At 34.4% G+C, this 17,636-nt stretch overlaps 1 long non-coding RNA gene across 1 annotated transcript; it reads left to right on the top strand.

Moving 5' to 3' along the window:
• The first annotated feature begins 11 nt into the window (after positions 1-11).
• On the top strand, positions 12-16,688 carry LOC123663529. Its single transcript, XR_006744674.1, has 3 exons — positions 12-22; positions 11,856-11,859; positions 16,528-16,688. It is a non-coding gene; the product is annotated as an uncharacterized LOC123663529 (long non-coding RNA).
• The last annotated feature ends 948 nt before the right edge of the window (positions 16,689-17,636 follow it).

The raw sequence follows: 17,636 nt of genomic DNA on the forward strand, positions 1-17,636 counted from the left end.
AGACTCCTCTATTTGGTATTAAGTGTACTGCACTGCACTTATTGTTACCGCAGTTGCATTTTTAATAAAGCCTTTACAAAGTTAAAGAGCTTGTTTTTCTTATACGTTTTTATGCCCTAAAGGAAAACGAATCAATATTATTTTTCAGTTACGGTTTCCTTGTGTTTATAGATAATATAACGCAAAAAGGTTTGAAGTTCATACAATGAATGAAGAAATACAGAAATGGGTAATATTTCCTATTTATATAAACAACAATAATAATGTATGCACCAAATAAAATCCGAGGAAAAGCATGATTTCGTTTCATGTAAATTAATAGCGTTATCGCTATCGAAAATTCAATACGTCGGCTTTAGAATAAGCTATGTATAATTGAAATTCATAGTTTGAAGCGGTTAGGGAATATTTTTTTTATCAGTTAATGATGAAGGCGATATCTTTCACCGTAGATTAACGAGATGTATATTCAAACAAGTTTGACAACGCGTTGGCTCTACTGTCACAGTATTGGCTGTTACGCTAATGGTCGCGGGTTCGATCCTAGCTCATGGCAACATTTGTATAGGTCACACAGGTGTTCGCTGTAGTATGTTTTGCTTGTATATTGTGCATGTTTTCAAACCTCCGACAAAGGAGTAAATCCCCGTAAGGGCAGTTGAGTGTGAGCGTGTAAGTATGCTTAGCTAGAACTCAAAGTACTAGCTAGTACTAGCTCGAAATTAAACCAATGATATTTGATTATATTACCGTATATATTATAAACTATTTCACGATTACGATCATGATTCAGCCTGTAACATCCCACAGCTGGGAATAGGCCTATTTCTCCATGTAGGAAAAGGATTGGAGCTTAATCTACGTCGCTGCTCCAATGCGGGTTGGCGGATAATTGATAAGCACTAGCTGCTTACTAATTAATAAGTATTTAGATTGATGATATTAATAAGATTTTACTTAAATCGATTTATAGTAGAGAACAATTGTTGTTGTTTTATTATTGAGTTAAGTTGCCGTGTTTTTAAATAGCTTTTACGTATATATTAATATACAATAACTTTGAAATAATTGTTATCGATTATACTTTAAACGAGCGTTTATTAAATAATATTCAGGTAAACTAAGTCAACTTAAACGAAAGTACGAATAATAAGATATATTATCGCTATAAAAAATTTAAAAACAATTTTTAAAGAGTAGTGGATTAAGCTCTGATCCTTCTCCTACATGGGGAAAGAGGCCTATGCCCAGTACAGGCTGAAGCGTACTTATCAATTACAATATGATCTACCGAACTGCTCTTAAAATAGCCGCCTAGCTTGGTATACGACGTATATCCCGAATTTACACATACATTATCTTTTACACTTCAAATAATACTGAAAAAATTGCTATTTTTTTAGAGCATATCTTAAATATAGGTACGTACGTCACAAAACCATTTTTTGTCAGCAAGTTCCTTTGTGTATCGTCTAAAAGAGATAATAACTTCGTGATAAAACTACACATAAGGCTTTTGTGTATTTAATCTTAGACTCCATTTTATATTTAACGTTTTACTTTGACACTAATAATACTAAATACACATTACTGCCTCCTTTAGACATAAATCTTTAGTTTTCTATTATAAATTATGGGTTATCTAGAAGAAATGACTAATTAGCCATAAGTCCGCCCATTGTACTTCACTGTCTGTAACTGTCTTTATGCTTTGTTTGTAATATATTTGTGGTGTACAATAAAGTATAAAAATAAATAAAAACTAAAATAAATTTATAGGTCGGGGAAAGAGTATTGTTTATAACTTTTTTTTTTATGTCACTAGGTCGGCAAACAAGCGTACAGCTCACCTGATGGTAAGCGATTACCGTAACTTATAGACGCCTGCAACACCAGAAGCATTGCAAGCGTATTTCCGACCCAATCCCCAATCCCCAGCTCAGGAGCTCTGGTCACCTTACTCACCAACAGGAACACAATACTGCTTGAAAACATTATTATTTTGCTGTGATCTTCTGTAAGGTCGAGGTACTACCCCAGTCGGGCTGCTCCATATCATTGAGCAGGAAATTCCTGCTGTGCCCTACCTCAGTTAACCTCCTCAGTATAACTGTCCTACCTCAGTCCTACCTCAGTATAACTGTCTGGATTTGATAATATAAAAGGGTGAGATTTTAAAAATAAAATTAAAAAGTAAGAAAACAGTTTACTTGCACTCTTCATTTGTTTTTCTGTCCGCCAAAATGGGTAAATCCAAGAAATTGCCGAATTAATTTTATTTTTAAAAGGGTACATTTTAAAGTTTTACTAAAAAAAGGGAAAAATGCGACTCAACCCGCGAAAAAATTGTGATTTTTATGGACTTAATGCAGTGTTGTAGCTGGACTTAGTGCAGTTAGAGTAACACAAAATTGGTTTAAGCGTTTGAGGTCAGAAAATTTTGATGTCAAAGACACATTTAGCGCCCAGTTACGGATAAACGTAAAAACTTTTTTGAAAAACGGGAGCTATTCCTTTGTAGGGAGGGGTCGACATTTGAGTAATTACGATATAGCTGAAGATTTGAAAATTTACCATAAAACAGTTTTGACAGAACGGGTGTTGTCTTTCATTGCGACAACACAAAACCACATACGCCTTTAGCGACTCAACAAAAATTGAGAGAGTTTGACTGGGAAGTCTTAATGCATCCACCACATAGATCTTGCAACCATTCAATTTCTCATGTAAATGATATCTCATCAGAATCCTTTAGATAATATAAAGTTAACATCAAGAGAGGAATGTCAAAACTACTTGTAGCGTTTTTTTATTGAGAAGTCCTATAATTTCTACAGCAACGGAATCCTGTCAGTATCTACGAGATGGTGTCAAGTTATCGAACAAAATGGTACATATATATTATAATTAATGTAAATAAACTTTGTAAAATCTTACCTTGAATATAAAATACGAAGAAACTTTTTCTCCGACCTAATATATTCTATTATTATTACAGCGAAGTGGAGAGGATGGGGATAAGCTTCTGTCGCTCCGAAAAACTCAATCGGCTGGCGATTTCGCCGGGACTCGCCTTATTGATAAACGGTAGCACTCAAAAGACAAGCATAAGGCGCACAAAAATCACAGCGCTAGCGCAAGAGCAGGAGGGCGACTCGACCTATCGTTTGTTGCGGTTAAAAAACAAAGAGATCGCACTCTTCGAATGGGGAGAGACGTCCGCCTTCGCGCAGTCCAGCTTGTGGCTACAGCGGATGAGCGAGATCCCCGGGGGAATCCCCGGAAGAATCAGTGTTGATTCGATGAGAGTCGGCTATGATAGAGGCGACGTATCAGATAGGTACGGTTGCCTAATGGCCTCCAAGAACAGTGAGGTCATTGTCTACGAAGACAGGGGGGAGGACCTTGGTTACTTAAGACCAAAATCAAAATCACCTTCACCCTCTGCATCGCCGGCTCTCGGAGAAGCCGCACCGAGCGACTCGGAGCGCCTACAACTAAAGGTCGAGGCCCAGAAGGTAGAACAACGTAGGGCAACGGCCGCACCCAAATCTAAGCCGAGCTCGATATCATTGGCGACATTTATCCAGGCAACCATCTCCCCGAAGCAAAGTAAGCTTCCCCATCACCCCTCTCCTAAAAAGGCTGGACAGGGAGAGCGACTATCGGAGGCGCTGAGCAGGTTCACCAAAGACAATAGTCCGAGGCACCCAGCGGCGTCACCGGCCGCTCGAACTAGGGCCGATATGGGACAAGTATCACCACCGAGACTTCGACCGGCATCCACACCGCTTCAACACGCGGAAAACGCCCTAATCGAGTTCCTGGCCATTATTAAGGCAAACCGTGAGGTAAGCTTGGCCACCTGCAAAAATATCATGCAGGCCTACCAGTACGATTACCAAAGATTACTGGAGGTGGAACTCGAAGAAGCCGAAGCAGCCATATACAACAGTGATACCCGACAAATACTCAAGGGCAAGATGTCGGGTAGGTATATGGCCGCATATAACATCACAGCAGGCTTCGTGAGCGCGGTCGAGTCTGAGGGTAATGACGAGGAGTCACAAACCTTTGAAACACCCGAAGGGGACCCGGTGGTGGTAGTGGCGAGATGCACGAAAGTAATGCTGGGTGACCGGATGCTACGGATGGCAAAAACCATCACGGGCGACCGGGCCGAAGCCGGCTTACCGTACGTGACCTGGGAACTACCATCACTGGAGTGGATAAACGGGGTACCAAGATGCGGCAAGACAACCCGAATAGTCAGGGACTTCGATGGGGACACGGAAGTCGTGATTACGACCACAGTCGAGGCGGCTAAAGATCTAAAAGAAAAACTGGCGCACCGCTATGGCAACAAGGTCAAGCAAAGGGTGCGTACTATGGCCTCCGTTCTGGTAAATGGCTTCCGTGAGGGTTCAAAAATCAACCGCCTAACGGTGGACGAAGCCCTCATGAACCATTTCGGAGCCATAGTAATGGCCGCCCGACTATCGGGAGCTGAGAAGGTAGTCCTCATCGGAGACATAAACCAACTGCCGTACATCGATAGGGATAACCTGTTCGAAATGCGGTATTGTAGACCAACCCTTATAACGACTATTTCGTGCGAGTTGTCGTGCACGCATCGTAACCCCAAAGATGTCGCCTTTGCCATCAGTGAGGTTTACAAGTCCGTGTACAGCTCAAGCACAAAGATCCGATCTTTGCGAGTGGAGAGTCTCACAGGCGCGCGCATTCCTGTAGGAAGGGACCGAACCCTGTACCTGGTATTTACGCAAGAGGAGAAGAGATTGCTGACTGACCAGGGATACGGGTCCGGTGAGGGATCGCGCGTCTTAACCATTCATGAGGCGCAGGGCCAGACCTATGAGGACGTCATCGTCCTCCAGACAAATACAAGGAGGCTCAAGATCCACGACAGCGTTTCGCACGCTGTAGTCGCGGTGACTAGACACACCAACACCTGTGTCTATTACACCGACGACCGTGACGACGCAATTGGTCGCTTTGTGGCGAGGGCAGCGGAGATGACGGACAAGAAAATCCTTGAGCATAGTCTCAAGATGGCCATTCACCATAGAGATGCTGCCGTCATTGAGAATGTGCTCAAAATGTTGAAAAATGTAGAGGTGTGAAGACATAATTGTATTGTAAGTATAAATTATGCGTAGATAAAAGTGTAAAGTAAGTAATATAAATAATAAAATTGAATGTAATAGTATAGGAATAGGATAATGTAATTGTAATGATAAGGCTTTATATATTTACTTAATAAGATAGGATTAGTCATATAATATATTAATAAAAATTAAAAAAAAATGAAATTTAAATGGATAAAACGATTCCTAACCACAAAAAAAAAAGTACCTAACTACTAACAATAACATAGGTTAAGTGTACATTGTAAGTAGCAAATAAGTGTACATATATTGTAGTTAGAAAATAAGTGTACATATATTGTAGTTAGCAAATAAGTGTAAATATAATAAAAATAATTAGTATATAAGAATATAAAATAAGCAATATGTAGAATAGTCTTGGTCAGTGGACTCGCGTCGACTTTTAGAAATTTGAAATTTTAAGACTAGTTATTAAGGCTTCTGGATTCTAAGTTGCGGTGAAGTACCGATGCATGTTAAAAAAAATAATAATATTAACAATATATGGAATAACAAAAGCACGGGCATAATAAGCCACCAATATATCCACAATATAACACATAACTAAAAAAAATATATATATATATATTCTATTAGACATTAACTGAAACATTATACTTTATGTAATTTTAATGATAGCTTTTCTTTGATAAGCATATTACATATGTTTAAAGAAGCTATAAAAATTCGAAGATGACAATAAAATTACAATCTATTTACCACACAAGACATATACCCACTTTTAGGGTCCGCGGTTTCACCCGCGTTGATTTGAGGAATAAATATATATTATTTTGGATTCTATTTATATTATACAAAACTCCGATAATTCGTAATATTCGATTCCGATATTCCTAAATATATAACATGTAATACAATGCTATGCTACAAGTTACTGCTCTATATAATGGTTTGTATGTAGATAGGTATGCAACAAATGGACATTGTTGGTTCGATCAAATGCTGTTGTTTTATACGCATCACCTGCTACAACTGTACTAGCCATTCAGTTTGTTCACGTCAGCTATAAATAACCTCTATTCAGTATTTTTCATCCGTATTTTTGTAATGAAAAATGTAGAGAGTAAGACTTACATTATACGTCGATTTATCGAAATTTTAGTTAAATCAATGTATTAAATGTTTTTAAGTTTGGTTGATACTTCTAATATTGTGTATAATTTTATAAATTTTTTTTTTTTGAAAATCGTTTAATTATGAATGTTAAGTAGTAAACGGAGCCGTTGCCTATTACCTTAGAATATTATCAGAACTTTTTCTTTCATGTCGTGCTGAAAATTAAAGGGATTAACGTTTAGTTGTATTTTACTTCTACAGTTAATCATATAACAGTATTACAAATTTTGTAATTATTTAAAAATTCAATCTATAACCGTTCCAGAAAGAAGAAAATAATTTAAAATCTCTAAATATAGTGCTTAGTAACTTACATTTGCAGTTATGTTTAAATCAACTCGAATGGAGCGCTAAGTCGTCTTTGGTACAAGATTATACAAGACTTGTAAAGCTATTCGTAGCTTTCATTCAAGACGTATGACTGAGTTTGTAACTATTAATTTCATTGCGCTTATTGTTAGGCGTCTATATGTATTTCCCTTAGCAAAATCCACATACCGAAACTACTGCTTCTACTATTATAATTAATACAACAAAATTAATCCGAAACTACTACTACTACTATTATTATATTAAATACTACTATAATTAATTAAATAATAAATTCGCTTTTTAAAATAATTATTCAAACTATTTTTACTTGTATAAAGGAAAGTTTTTTAATTAATTTCTTCGGTGCACAGAATCTTTGAAAGTTTTTGACTATTCATAATATTATAATCATGTCTCCGGCTTTGCTTAGATAGTGATGCTTTTTATTTTTCGTCGAAAATTTCTTTATAATTCAATTTGCTACGGTGAAGTAAACATAGAGAAGAAGAGAAAGAACTGTTGATTATTGTTAAGTTTCTTTTGCAAGGATCCATTTTTATTATTTCTGTCACATCTTTAAAGAATAAATATTAACTAAGCCCTTAACACTCCTTAAGATAATAATGAAATTAAATACAAACAGAACTCCGCTTACAAACAAATATAATTATAATATACATTGTGAGACTTAGGTGTTCGTTTAATGCTATTAGGACGAGCTGTTTCCAATTGAATAATATGGAACTCGGATATTGTGGACAAGAAACATTTAAATCTATAGATTGACGTATTCTACTTATACTAGTATATGTGCACAACTTTCTAGTAAAGCAATTTCAATATTTTCAAGTTTTTAACTTTGTCATTACTCATAAGTAATATTTGAAGCAAGCTGTGTCGTCGGCTTCGTTTTATTTTATCAAAAGTTGTGTATCACGATTACTAGTTCGTTGTGTGGACACAACACAGTGTGTTGATGGAAATAATATTTTTTTGGTTTTACTTGAATTCATGCGTGATGCGCGGCCAAGAGCAGGCAATCGATTATAGATTGCACCCTTAATATTGTTTTAAATAGCTTCGATTTACAGAATCATTCATTATAAGTATAGATTTTAAAATTTTACCTTAGAGGAAGACTATTAATTTTACTGTTTTAAAATCAATGTCATCTACATTTGCTACCTTAACATTTTAAAACATTATATTTAAATTTTTTAATAGGTTATCACAGCTTTTTGACATACGAACTTTCATATAAGTAAAATTTTAAAAATTAGTTTGCAAAAATTAATGGTATTTTTACTTCTAATAAAAAACAACGTCATGAAGATAAGAGAATATCGGCTATTAAAAATCTATTTTTAGACGTTTTTTTCTAAAAATTTCCAATTGACTTAATTTTCTGACGTTTTTAATCTATACTTTTATTCTTAGGATAATATAAATCTAAAGAACTCCTTATCGGTTTTTTCTTTATGTTTTTTTTTTAGTTATTGTTCATAAAACGTATAATATCAACGTAAAGTACCAGGATAACATAAATATACATAGCAGTCTATACGCTACTTAATCTATGTTACTTGTCTGTAGATCGTTACAGCGGTTTCAGCAAAGCGTGCCGATTCAGTAACGATGCTTATTCACGTATCCATTAATTTTTATGTTTTCCTAGTATGTACTCTTGAAGGCAAAGTTTTCATTTTCAAGTGTGTCTTACAAAAATAATAAAAAGAATATTAAATATTACAGCATGCTAAATACTAATCATTATAATCTTGTTTCATTTAGTAAAATTACGTAATAAAATTATTTGTAGTATTATTTGTTTATTAAAAAATAATTAATAATTACAGTTATTGGCGTTTTTTTAGAATTTTAATAAAATTTGGAATGTAAAATTTTTTAGGGTAATATTTAGCTACTTACATGATAAAGTACCTACTTATATTTTTATAACAATTTTAATAAAATATTAAATACATAAGTCCATCAACACACTGGCTTTATCTTAGACTAGGAAGTATGTTACGGTCAGAAAACGGTGCTGGAAAAAATAATTGCATTTGCAGGATTATGTAAGATAAGTATAAAGCTTACATAAAATAAAAATAAAAATATCGTCTTCCGGATTCTAATATTTCCGGCGGAAATCGATTACAGAATTGTCGCGGAATCGTTAGTCTCATCATCGGTAGTTTTTTACTATTTTTCATCCACATCGTTAATAAAGCGGGTCGATGATTTTTATTTTTTATTTTTAATACTATTTCATTTTTGTTGCTTGATATTTCAATGAAATACCTATACAGCTTTACATTGAAAAGAATTTTGAAACGGCGTTTGTTAATGTGCGTGCGTCTGCTGCTGGTTACACATACATACTGAAGCTTAATGACTTAAATTTTATATTGAAGTGTTTATTAATACCTACTTATATTATTCACATTTTTATTCTTATACACACTTCTGGTTCGATTCAATATTTCATTTAGATATTTTTAAAAATGTTTCATATATAAGCTGTTGTTTTATTACATTATTTTTATATCATAAAATTATTGAATAGTATATTGACCTCCAATAGTTATATTGATTATATATTGCTGATGATTGATTGATATTTGCTTTGAATTCGACTCATTTTGCTAAATCATGTTGTAAGAATTTATAATCGTGTTAAGTAATGTGTTGTTGTGTTTATGTGTATATCATAAGTTAAATTGTTAATTGTTTGGTATATTCTCGTATTGTAATTATGTGTTTGCTTGTTTGCTGTGTATTTGTTGTAAGCTGTGTGATTACGGCAATAAACAATATATCCACCCCCTCTCTTCCCGTGGGTGTCGTGAGAGGCGATTAAGGGATAACACAGTTCCATGACCACCTTGGAACTCAAAAAGCCGACCGGAGGCGGGATAACCATCCAAAGGTTGGCTTTGAAATACATAGGCCGAAGACGGGCAGCAGCGTCTTCGATGCGACAAAGCCAGCCAGCTGCGGTCACCATCCCGCCTACCCAGCGTGGTGACTATGGGCAACACATGAATTTACGCCATTTTTGTCGCGAAGTTATGGAGACCTATGTCCAGCAATGGACTGCGATAGGCTGAAGTGATGATGATGATGATGATGATGAAGTGATGATAGCTCCCAAAGCAACGCCAGTCAAACAAAAGATCAAAAATAACAATTGTGCTGACAAAACTTTACAGACTTGATTGCTTTGAAATAAAAATAAAAAAACGTTTCTAGAAAGAAATGTTCAACTCCAGCGAACAGGTTCTCGGTTGTAGTGATTTTAGAGCACGGCTGGAGACTAGTTATTTGCATGACAAATAAATACATACAACCATTTTTTGATTAATTGATTCAGCCTGTAGCATCCATACAATACAACTCTTTCTTTATGTAGAGGAAGTAAATTTTGATCAACAAATACTCGTAATATACGTAACACGCTTAAAATATTTAAATCAATTTTAGATTTTTCACTGTTTGTAAATGTTTACTTCTGTAATGGCGTATTTGTAAATGTTAGTGTAATTTCAGTTGTGCATTTTAATGCTGTGCTCGCGACTACGTCCGCATGTAATTTAACAAAAAAGTTATAGTTTAGTTCGCAGAGTTATAAAATAAATAAATTTCGAAAATAAAAGTAGCCAAAGTTACTCCTTATTACATCAGCTATCTGCTAGTGAAAGTCCCGTCAAAATCGGTCCAGGCGTTTCAGAGATTAGCCGGAAAAAAACAAACAGACAGACAGACAGACAAAAAATTTTAAAAATGTTATTTTATTATATGTACCGTGTATACATCAATATGTGTTTTGTAAAAAGCGATTCTTTTAATATTACAAACAGACACTCCAATTTTATTTATTTGTATAGATGTACAGTCTATGTAAAATTTTGAATTTTTTTTTATCTTGCACCTAAATATCCCTAACGGAATACCGAAATCAATCTTTTACTTACGAATATTCAACCCACATCAACTATTCTTAGAAAAATCTGTTATAGTAATTTGAAAATATGTCTCTGTACCAAGTGCATAAGTGGATAACACGAAGCTTATACCGTAGATAGTGAAGCAAAACAATAGCTTTGATAATTTATGAAGCCTGCATTGTGTCACATTTGTTAGATTTTGCGTTTCGCTCTTAATGTCCTTTAATTAACATTGTGCGTATTTAAAACGACGACCGCTCTGATGTAATGGTGCGTGTATGTAACGGTCGCGGGTTCAATTCCCGCTCGGAGTGGATAGTTGTCATTGTGGGTCTCCCCACCGTGCCTCGGAAAGCACGTTAAGCTGTCGGTCCCGGTTGTTATCATGTACCTGATAGCAATCATTACTCATTGTAGAGAATATATCCACCAACTCGCAGTAGAGCAGCGTAGTGATTAAGCTCTGATCCTTCTCTTACATGGGGAAAGAGGCCTATGCCCAGCAGTGGGGTGTTACAGGCTGAAGATTGTGCTCTTTATTTTATTCTTAACTAGACAACTATCGGAATTCTGTTGTAAGGTTATTCCACATGATCTATACGTTTTTAAATGATTTTTTCAATAGGTCATTAAAACTCAAAATTTAAACATTTTTGAATATCATATCAAAAATTGACCGCTCCAGCGGGGTTCGAACCCGCGTCTCCGACTGACTATGTCGGCGCTCTAGCCAATTAAGCTATGGAACGATGTACCCGGTAGATCGAAATTTTTGATATGATGATTTTATTTTCGGTTTAAGCGAACCGTGGCGCCGTCTATAGTGAGTTCTTTACAGAAACCCGTAACTATTCAAAGTTTCATATTACAATGAAAATCTTTGACAGGAGACGACACCATGCTATTTTTAATTTGATATTCAAAAATGTTTAAAATTCCTAATGTGTGGTTAACACAAAAATAAAATCGTACATACTCAAACTTTAGATATCCATTTAAAAAAACAATTCCATAGGCTTTTCTTCATTAACAATTCATGTGTGAACTGTTTGATTAACAGAGAAAGAATCTGGTTTTCAGCATAGCATAGATATTGTTGATTTAAGAACTGTGGCAAATATTTCAAGAGTGATAAAAAAAGTATTAAAAATTTCCGTCTGTGTTTTTTTTTCGTTTATTGCGCGAGTTACGTTAGTACTCCCGTTGAATCTATGTCGAGTGGGTATCCACTCCCTGTTACGCTCTCAACCCGCGATACAGTACGAATGGTCGGGCAAAGAGCCGGCAGCTTTGTTCCAAGCTTTCGTTGCCGCTTTATTATGTGAATCCGTTTCATACAGCCTTTGTAACTCAGCAGTTTTATAAACACATATCATCAAAATATTATTTTCATATCATTCATGCCATTGAAGAAATTTAGGCCTCAAAATTATGCTTGGGTACCGGTTATCCTGTATGGCTACGCCATCAAAGAATATAGCCACCCCCTCTCTTCCCGTGGGTATCGTAAGAAGCGACTAAGGGATAACACCGTTCCACTACCACCTTGGAACTTAAGAAGCCGACCGATGGCGGGATAACCATCCAACCGCTGGCTTTGAAATACACAGGCCGAAGACGGGCAGCAGCGTCTTAAGAGCGACAAAGCCAGCCCTGCGGTCACCAACCCGCCAGCCCAGCGTGGTGACTATGGGCAACACACGTGAGTTCACGCCCTTTTTTGGCGCGAACTTGTGGAGGCTTATCTCCAGCAGTGGACTGTAATAAGCTGAAATGATGATGATGATGATGACCGGTTATGCATTATATACTTAAAAAAAATTAAGTTTTTTTTTCAACAACACAAAAGTTACTTAAAGTGCTAATTCAAATGATTTTTAATTTAAATATTTTTTTATTAGAACTTATTTACGTTTTGTTAAGAACAAACTTCGCTTTTGAACATCTATCATTTTATGTTATTTTTTTTGTTTCTTTTAATGGTGTACAATAAAGAGTATTATTATTTTCATCTTAAAAATATTATACAATAAGTTATAGAAAAATGTTAATTAATATATTAATATTTTTTATAGAAAAGCATTAATTACAATAAGTTTACTTGCAAAAGCCTTTATAGGCTTGTCCGCAAGTAACAGTCTCACACATCTTATACCATTGTTATACTAAACTACAAATAAATTATGACAATTATAAATAACTGAGGTAGGGCACAGCAGGAATTTCCTGCTCAAAATATGGAGCAGCCCGACTGGGGTAGTACCTCGACCTTACAGAAGATCACAGCAAAATAATACTGTTTTCAAGCAGTATTGTGTTCCTGTTGGTGAGTAAGGTGACCAGAGCTCCTGGGGGGATTGGAGATTGGATCGGCAACGCGCTTGCGATGCTTCTGGTATTGCAGGCGTCTATAAGCTACGGTAATCGCTTACCATCAGGTGAGCCGTACGCTTGTTTGCCGACCTAGTGACATAAAAAACACTTAAACAATTTTTTGTTCAAAAAGTTCTCGCTTCTACCCTCCTTTAATTAATAACAAAACACTCATCGACGGTACGGTCAGAAAGTCGATTGCAATAAACACACGAGTCTAAGCGAAATAGTTAGGTTATTTTTTATATGCTCAGTTTAGCTAGCAGTATACAGAATCATTCGATCAGAAAAATATAGTATTAAAATATACGTCATACGTACATACCTGTATATGTTTACCCAAATATAATTAATGTCTATTTACACATTTTCTTGTAGTTGTTCGCAGAAATATTATTAAGGTTATTTTTTTTAATATAACAATATAAATATAATAAAATAATAAAATATATAATAATACAATATTATATTCTCTGTCTCTTTGATGAAAAATAGCAATTTACATTTTCATCCAACAGAAATGGCATCCTTTTGAGAACAAAATTTTGCCATCACTGGTGTCCATTCCAATATGACAAACTGCCGTAGATATCAACAGGAAATTGCATTTTTGTAATAAAATAGACGACTTTTGAGTGTATTCGTTTTTCAAATATATCTTATTGATAATTTTCAACAAACTCTACTATAGACTAAATACGTTTTCATGTTAGCTTTAAATACTTACCATACCTATGGTACCTATTAAACTTAAAAAAGTCTGGTAAGAGTAATTTGTTCATATGATATGTGTTTGCTCGCAAACGAAAAAAACCGACTTCAATTACATCAACAAGTAATACAACGTAAGTAGACAAAAAAAAAATAACAAACGCACTAATCGTCACTACGATTTTCGAGATCTTTCCTCGATTTCTCTGGAATTCCATCATTAGATCGTGGTTTCACGATGACGATGGATCGTGATTAAAAAAGAATTATCAAAATGGGTTCATAAGCGACGAAGTTATATCCGAACATACATTTAATATATACGATGGAATTGAGTAACCTCCTTCTTTTTTGAAGTCGGCTAAAAACATATTAACATTTTTAAGAGCAAATTTTCTAAATAAATAGAACTATAGTCCGTTTTTTTTAACAAACGAGGACTGAAATTTTTGACTGCGTTGTTATTGGTCAACATAATCAACATAGAGTCCGCTTCGCACAAACGCTGTAATTAATTAGTATATTACGTCCATGGTTACATGCAAATGTTTGTGCATGAGTTATGGCAGACATGTTTACTGTAGTAAAGAGTACTAAGCGCCCATTGCAATCTAAAAAATAAAATAGATACAATTTGATTACATCACTTAAAGATTCTGAATCGAATGAATGATGAAGCCCAGACAATATCAATTTTAATGGGGATTTGTGGTTCTACGGTATATAAGGTAAACATTTTTACTTAATTGAAAACAATATTATGTTATACATTATTTATTATACATATATAAATTAATTAAATACACATGAGTAAACTACTAATTACGTCAAACTACATTATAAATAAAAAATATATATTATATATACTATTAGACGCGTTTTCTTATAATTAAGGTTATTGGAGAATTGATATCACTTGAGTGCTACTAACAAATATCATTTTACGAATCTTTTGGATTTCGTTAAGCAAAACAAGGATCGCTTTGAAAAATTTGTCATAGACGAGATGGCCAAGTTCACAGATCACCCAAACCCAACCCAATTGAGCTATTTTGGGCTCAAGTGAAGAGCTACGACGGGCAGCAGCGTCTTCGGTGCGACAAAGCCAGCCCTGCGGTCACCAACCCGACTACCCAGCGTGGTGACTATGGGCAACACACATGAGTTCACACCATTTTTGGCGTGAACTTGTGAAGACCTATGTCCAGCAGTGGACTGTCATAGGCTGAAATGATGATGATGATGATGAGCTACGTGGTAGCAAATAACAAAAGTTATAAAATCTTTGAAGTTATATAGCCAAAGTGGATACCTGAAAATGATCGTTATATGTAATTCATATGATAACCAACATCGAAACAAGCATGTACGAAGTCAAAACTTATGTAGGAAATATGTTAGAGCAGTTTATGATGCAAAAGACTGCAGAAAGTTCATCAGAAGGAAGTGATGACGATAGTTTTTAAGATTAAAAGACTTGTAAAATAATTATTTTATTTATAAGATATTGTGCAAAATATATTTATAACATATCCATTATTGTTTTATCGTTATTTCTTTATAAAATTATTTATATAAGAAAATATTTTAATTTTCTCCAACAAAGGCGTTGGCTCCACCCCTAAAAATAATACATCACTCTGTCTATATCTGAAATATGCGAGAGACATACTCAGGACTCGTTTTAAAAAAAACAGACTTCTATATGTAAATATAATAATACTCTAACATCATATTCTTTTAGCGTGTAGTACAGTAACACTTAGTCGTTAATACTTGTTATATCATAGGAAAACTGGGAAGTAGTAAAATTGTATTCCAACCCAATAGACCTGCGTGGTAAATTAAGCTCTTACTCTTCTTATAGACGGTTTATTCAGAATTTAGATATTACCAGACTATTCAGTTTTATTGCAGAAATAAAAAGTATCACAGCGGCGTAAGCATAAATTTTCGTAAATATATACCAATGCACATTTTATGTACATATGATAATCCAGAAACTACGACGAAGGGAAAGATTAGGTGTTTGACTGTAAATGTTACAATAAGTTTAATAGTTTAGACAAGAATTAACCAGACAAAATGCTCAATTGCAAGTTTCGAATGGAATTCCTAAGCTTATAGTTTCTATTATGTAATAGAAATTTAGTTGGTTTATTAGCGTAGAAATCATATTTAACGTTATTTGAAAATAGAGTTAAGTCGGAATGTTTAATTATATAATATTCTTTGCTTAACACGAATTTTAATTCAATAGACACAATTAAACCACTGATTTAATTCAGAATATTGATGAGGGTCCGGATAGTGATGTTACTACATTCTATATCTACGAACATTAAAAAATATATATGCTTTTAATAACCAAGAAAAACAAAAAACAACAAAAAAATATTGTATATGAGTAAAGGAATTGATGATTACTTTATGATCTATACTAGTAATTTTAAAATGACAAACATTAGTATTTTTATAATATTAATTATTAATTTACCTTCGTATAATTACTTTTTCAAGTATAAATTTAACGACGATTTAGTTATTATATACTAGACAAGGAACGAGAGTCGGTGAATCTGCAAAGGTTTTGGGATACTGACTCATTCATTGACAAAGTTTTACGAATATGATTTTCACCGCAACGAAATTTTTAATGCTAAGACAAATGACCAAGAATATTGAGTTGAGCTGGAGATAAATAGATTGACAAAATTTTTCGGGGTTAAGAGGTGTGTATCATAATAAACGTTCAAGTAAAGAATCACTTATCTTACCCTATCCGTAGAAGAGTAAAACAAGAGTATATCTTTTACCCTAAATTGTTTACTAAACCTTTGAAGGATATATTCAAAACGCGGTCATAAAAAGGGTAGGATATAAAGGGTAAACCAGAGAGTGATTGCCCACTGACAGTGATCGCCCACTTTAAGAAAAATATTCTCATGTGCTATCTTTGAATCATTCTAGTTCGATTAGAATTTACTAGGTGGCTCTGTGATTATTGTATAGTATTTTTAAAATTGACTGCTGGCAACACTGAAAGAAAAAAAAACAGTAATGACGGATTTTATCGAGACGGGTGAACGTGTTATTCAAAAAGGTTAGTAGTTTAACAGTTTTCATAAGGAATAACTTGCTTAAAGGCTCATTTTTTCGCATTTTATTTGATATTAAACTATTGGCGTATAGTTATCATGAACTTATATGTATTTTCTCAGTTTTAAATTAGAATACCTGGTAATATTTAATTATTTACGGTTATTTTAACGGTGGGTAATCACTGCATGTAAATCTGCATATTTTTAGTGATTGCCCACCATGATTTTAGTTATTGCCATATGATAATGTCTATAGTTATTGCCCAGGGCAATTATTGTTATGGGCATTTCTTTTAGCAAAGTGTCTTGTCATCACATGAAGTAGTGTCTAACTTGCTCATTGCTTAAACTTGTTTCACAATTGCTATGCATGATTATCTAAATGGTTATTATTATTACATTTACAGTATGCCAAAGAGACCAAAAGTTAAATATAGCAAAGAGAATTTTCAGAAAGCCATCGAAGCTGTACAAGATATTTCCAACAATTTATCTACAAGACAAACTGCTGAAAAGTACGGTGTTCCTAAGTTTAGTCTCCGATACCACATTAAAAATCCAGGACATAAAACTAGCTTAGGCCCATCACCTATATTAACTATAACTGAAGAAAGTCGTTTAGACGATTGGATAATAATTTCGACAAGAAAAGGATGTCCCGAAATAAAGAAGACATTTTAGATACCGTGCAAAAGTTCCTGGTGGAAAACTTGCGTCGTAATTCATTTTTAAATAATAGGCCAGGTGATGCTTGGAGGAAGGCATTTTTAAAAAGACATTCGAAGCTGACGGTCAGAACATCAGAAGGAGTGACAAAAGCAAGTTTAGCTTAGCCAGAAACGCCAATAAAGAAAGGAAAAAGGCAAACTGAACGACAGCCTTAT

This window comes from Melitaea cinxia, chromosome 20, assembly GCF_905220565.1.
Source record: "Melitaea cinxia chromosome 20, ilMelCinx1.1, whole genome shotgun sequence".
Classification (NCBI taxonomy): Eukaryota; Metazoa; Arthropoda; class Insecta; order Lepidoptera; family Nymphalidae; genus Melitaea; species Melitaea cinxia.